Source organism: Cuculus canorus, chromosome 14, assembly GCF_017976375.1.
Source record: "Cuculus canorus isolate bCucCan1 chromosome 14, bCucCan1.pri, whole genome shotgun sequence".
Lineage (NCBI taxonomy): Eukaryota > Metazoa > Chordata > Aves > Cuculiformes > Cuculidae > Cuculus > Cuculus canorus.
Window position 1 is genome coordinate 2,600,366 of NC_071414.1, and position 5,021 is coordinate 2,605,386.

The following is a 5,021-nucleotide window of genomic DNA, read 5'->3' on the forward strand; positions in this document are numbered from 1 at the left end:
CCCCACCAATTTCTATGTGTTTTACCCACCCAGCAGCCTTTTCCAACTCCCCATCCTTTGTAGGTCTCGCTTCTCCCAGGCTCAGGGAAAGGAGATAATGAGAAGGTTCTTTCTGGTCAGGAACTGAAGTACAGGATGCATATCTTGTGAACTTGTCCCAGCTGTGTACACCACAGAAAAAGGAATTCCAGACCTTACTTCCTTTATAGAAAGCCCTTCAAAGTGCAGGAGGAAAGGAAGCCTTGGTAAAGATCTATCCATGCAGCAGAGGCTGTGGAGAGCATGTGGCAGGAGCGCCCCCAGTGCAGCATTCCTGCCTCTCCAGAGCCCAACACAGACCGAAATTCAGTGTGGCTTTCAAATCCTGTTGTGCCCTGCATCCTTGCAACCCAACAAAAAACAAAGCAAGCAACTTTACATATAAGTAAGTTTAATAAATAGAAGTCATAGAAAAAAATAACATTTTAAACACCAGTGAGGGGATTAACTCTGAACAAACTGTATGTGCAATTCCCATCACACCTTGTCCCTTACTGCTGTTTCAAGTCACAGCACCCAGGCCTTGAGAAGAAGGGCTTCTCTAGCAGTACCAGTGAAATTGTGGATGTTTCCACTTTCTCCGTCTGCCTCAAGCAGGGACCTTCACAGCAGCACCAACCGCTCATTCCTTTCCTTCTGACAACCACTGCTGCAGCAGTAAGCCCCCTCCGCAGCAAAACATGGATTACCTGTAATTCAATGACATAGTGAATAGAAAAATATCCCAAATTCAGCCTTAACACTGACCAGTTCATTAGCTGAGTTTCTTTTCCATACAAAAAGACACAATATTACAATGTCTTGTACAGAATGGTTTTTGTTTTCTGACTGTGCGTTGTCTGCAGCCGATCTAGGATTGACTCCACCAAGGAGGAGTTGCTCCACTCTCACGGATGCAGCGTGCTTCCAAACCTGACACCGCCCGGCACCAGAACGGCACCGGCGGTGCCAGGGGCCACTTGGCAGCACATTTCTTTCCCAGCAGCATAACACTATCCCAAGCACTGAGCAGCAATGAGTAGCCGACTCTGCTGGATGAAACACAACTCAAAATGGCATTTTTAAAGGACAGAAGGAAGCAGAGGCCCAAAAGTACATCCATCTGGTGACGCCGGCCTCGCTTCTAACACCGCCTTTCATCACGGCTCCCAGCAGCAATGGGAAGTACTATTTGTTTCACTAGATAAGCCAGGCCATTGTTTCCATCCCACAGCACCAGAGCCATCCCAGACTGGCACGCACATCTGCTCACAAGCCAGCAGAGGCCACACTGCTCACTCAGAATGAGATCGCTTTTTACCTGTATCCCCTTGCTGGCTTGTGGAGGCCTCACCACGTGGCTGGAGAGGCTCCTGAGCTCCCCCTATACAGGTTATTCCTCACATCTCCTCTCCACTCGCGTGGGTCACACTACCAGAGCAGCACTGTCCTGCAGGAGGAGCCTCATTTGGCTGTCTTCATATATTGCAAAGCTCACGGGGTGTTCATAAGCAAAGACCAGCGGTGAGGATGCGTTACCTGAGGGCTGCATCTTCCAGAACCCTAGAGCACCGAGCGACAGCAATCCCTTCACACACGCTTAAGCCTCATATCATCTGGAAGCCCTGAAGAGAGCACAAGAGGAACATCGCTTCAAGTATTCAATTAATTAAATCTGTATTAATAGAGCAAAACAGCTGGGATCTGGCTTGTGGAGGGGGAAAAAAGAATATAAAACCGAATAACAGGCTGAGAAATTATTTCTAAACGGCACAGCCTGAACGAATTACCATCAGTCCCAGGGCACCAGAGGTGATCACCCAGCGCAGGCTGCGGGCACAGCTGCCTTCGGGCCACCAGAGATTAAAATGAGGGAATATTTGCCCCACAGCAGCAAAGGGGAGCCCCTCATCTTGCCCTATAGTGGGGCAGAGGGGAGCCCCAGCCCCACAGCAGCACAGGGGAACCCCTCATCTCACCCCATGGCAGAGCAGAGGGGAGCCCCTCATCTTGCCCTATAGCGGAGCAGAGGGGAGCCCCTCGCCTCACCCCATGGCAGAGCAGAGGGGAGCCCCAGCCCCACAAGGGAACACCTCATCTTGCCCTATGGCGGAGCAGAGGGAAGCCCCAGCACCATGCCAGTCCTCGCCCCACGGCAGCTAAGGGGAGCCCCCTCATCTCACCCCCTGACAGCACATGGGAGCCCCCCACCTCGCCCCACGGCGGAGCAGAGGGGAGCCCCAGCCCCACAGCAGCACATGGGAACTCCTCACCTCGCCGCATGGTAGAGCGGTGGGGAACTCCTCGCTTCGCCCCACAGCAGCAGAGGGGAATCCTCATCTCAGCCCACGGCAGAGGGGAGACCCAGCCCCTCGCCTCACCCCACGGCAGAGCACATGGGAGCCCCTCATCTCGCCCCAGAGCAGCACAAGGGAACCCCTCACCTTGCTCCATGGCAGAGCAGAGAGGAGCCCCAGCCCCAAGGCAGGGCAGTGGGGAGCCCCTCGCCCACCCCACAGCAGCACACGGGAGCCCCTCCTCTCGCCCCATGGCGGAGCAGAGGGCAGCCCCAGCCCCACAGCAGCCAAGGGGAGCCTCTCACCTCGCCCCATGGCAGCAAAAGGGAACCCTCATCTCACCCAACGGCAGAGGGGAGACTCAGACCCTCACCTCACTTCACCCCACGGCGGAGCGGAGCCCCATCCCGCGGCTCCGCACGTGGCCACTGCCGCCGCCCAAAGAGGCCGCTGCTCCCCCCGCACCGCCCCATGTCCGGGCGGGTCCGCCCCGGGGCGGGGAAGGGGAGGGACCAGGGGCCGCCAGGGCGCGGGCAGGAACGCCTCCTGCGGCCGATCCGGGGTGGCCCTGGACACCCCCGGGGCGGAGCAGGCACTGCTTGTCTGGGCAACCTGGGCCAGGGCCTCCCACCCTCACAGCAAAACGTTTCTTCTTGAAATCTAATTGCAATCTCTCCTCTTTCAGCTGAAAACCGTTCCCCTCATCCCATCCCTGCCCTCCCTGATCCAGAGCCCCTCCGCAGCTTCCCTGGAGCCCCTTTCAGCACTGGAAGCTGCTCTAAGGTCTCCCCACAGCCTTCTCTTCTCCAGGCTGAACAACCCCAACTCTCTCAGCCTGTCCTCATACGGAGGTGCTTCAGCCCTCGGATCATCTCCGTGGCCTCCTCTGGACTCACTCCAACAGCTCCATGTCCTTCCTGTGCTGAGGACTCCAGAACTGGACACAGGGCTCCAGGTGGGGTCTCACCAGAGCAGAGCAGAGGGGCAGAATCCCCTCCTCTCCCTGCTGCTCCCACTGCTTTGGATGCAGCCCAGGACACGGGTGGTCTCTGGGCTGGGAGTGCTCGTTGCCGACTCCCACAGAGCTTCTAGTCCCGCGGCACCCCAAGTCCTTCTCTTCAGGGCTGCTCTCAGTCACATCATTCCCCGGCCTATACTGAAGCTCCATCCAACCTGGCCTTGAACCCCTCCAGGGATGGGGCAGCCCCCACTGCTCTGGGCAACCTGGGCCAGGGCCTCCCCACCCTCACAGCAAAACATTTCTCCCTAAAATCTCACTTCAATCTCCCCTTTCAGCTGAAAACTGCTCCCCTCACCCTCTCCCTGCACGCCCCTGACCCAGAGCCACTCCTTGCTCTCCTGGAGCCCCTTCAGTCTCCAACATGGCACTCTCAGGCTAAACGGACGATGTACTGACCTTCCACCTGATACAATATGAGGAATAGTTCAAACTGGAATGTTTCGATTTAAGCTAAAGTAAAGTTTTGTCTAAGCAGTTGTAGGTTTTGTAAGTTAGACAGAATGTCCCTCTGATCGCATGTTTTCTTTCTCTGATAGCATGTTTTCCTCAAAATGGTGTTTTTCAGACACTGTCCTCTCTTTGAAAATGATAGCATATTGTGCGAGGAACGATTTGTGCTAAACAGACGTCTCTTCTTCTGTAATCACCTCCGTTTGGAGTTTCTACATATCTTAAAAGCCAAGGTCAAGCAGAGAGCTGGAGCTAGCTCCAAATTAGCAAGAGTTTTGTCTGTTGCAAAGTTTCATAACATTAAAATTAGACCTTGGAAAGTAATAGAATATGCATAAGATTTCTGGGAAAATTTATCCATATGCATGCAAGTGGGAAATATATTCTGTAACAGCTTTGTCTCATTGCACAGGATTGATGGAGATCGCTCCCGCATGTTGCCCAGGCCTGAGAAAGGATGCTTGCTTTCTAAAACTCCAAAATGAGTTTTAGAGAGTTTTATTTGCCAACATTTTTGGTATCACACCAAGCTAAGATGGACAACATGTCAAGCAGGGATCACAGAATAACATGGTTTTGCTGACATCGGCCATGGCCTGGGAGAGGTGAAGTCCAGCACAGCCAGGGAGATGCAGGACGGACTCCACGCAGGGCATTGCTGGGCTCAGCCTGCTTCACAAGCCCTTTCTCATCCTCTTGGAGGGATGTGGCCAATGCAGAGAGCACAATTCGCTGGCAAGCTGTGGCAGAAGAACTTCACTTAATCTCCATGGCAGAGCCATGAAGATTAAGGCAGAGCCAACTGGTGTGGCACCTTTTATCCAAAGTCCACAAATAATGTGCAAGCCAGCGCTGTGCTGCTCGCAGCCCAGAAACCACCTGTGTCCTGGGCTGCATCCAAAGAGTGGGACCAGCAGGGAGAGGGAGGGGATTCTGCCCCTCTGCTCTGCTCTGATGAGACCCCACCTGGAGCCCTGAGTTGGGGCTGTTCAGCTTGCAGAAATCTTCAGGGAGACCTTAGAGCAGCTTCCAATACTGAAAGGGGCTCCAGGAAAGCTGGGGAGGATCTCTTGATCTCTTTTAATTCTATGATTTGTTTCAGCCTCCCTCGCCACATGAGACAAACCAATGCTCCAAGCCAGTTACCAGAGGTGAAAGCAATGCAGGAACACAGGGAAATCAATGCTGGGAAGCGAGTGGCTGGTTCTGGCACTGGGAGTCTCTAAGTTCTGGTA

The 5,021-nt window shown here is 54.1% G+C and overlaps 1 long non-coding RNA gene and 1 other non-coding gene across 2 annotated transcripts; both read right to left on the reverse strand.

Moving 5' to 3' along the window:
- Positions 1-424: 424 nt before the first annotated feature.
- On the reverse strand, positions 425-2,805 carry LOC128853641 (uncharacterized). Its single transcript, XR_008452257.1, has 3 exons — positions 2,689-2,805; positions 1,558-1,643; positions 425-728 (listed from the first exon to the last, which is right to left on the reverse strand). It is a non-coding gene; the product is annotated as an uncharacterized LOC128853641 (long non-coding RNA).
- LOC128853684 (small nucleolar RNA SNORA74) lies at positions 874-1,075 on the reverse strand. The gene has a single exon (XR_008452356.1). It is a non-coding gene; the product is annotated as a small nucleolar RNA SNORA74 (small nucleolar RNA).
- Positions 2,806-5,021: the final 2,216 nt, after the last annotated feature.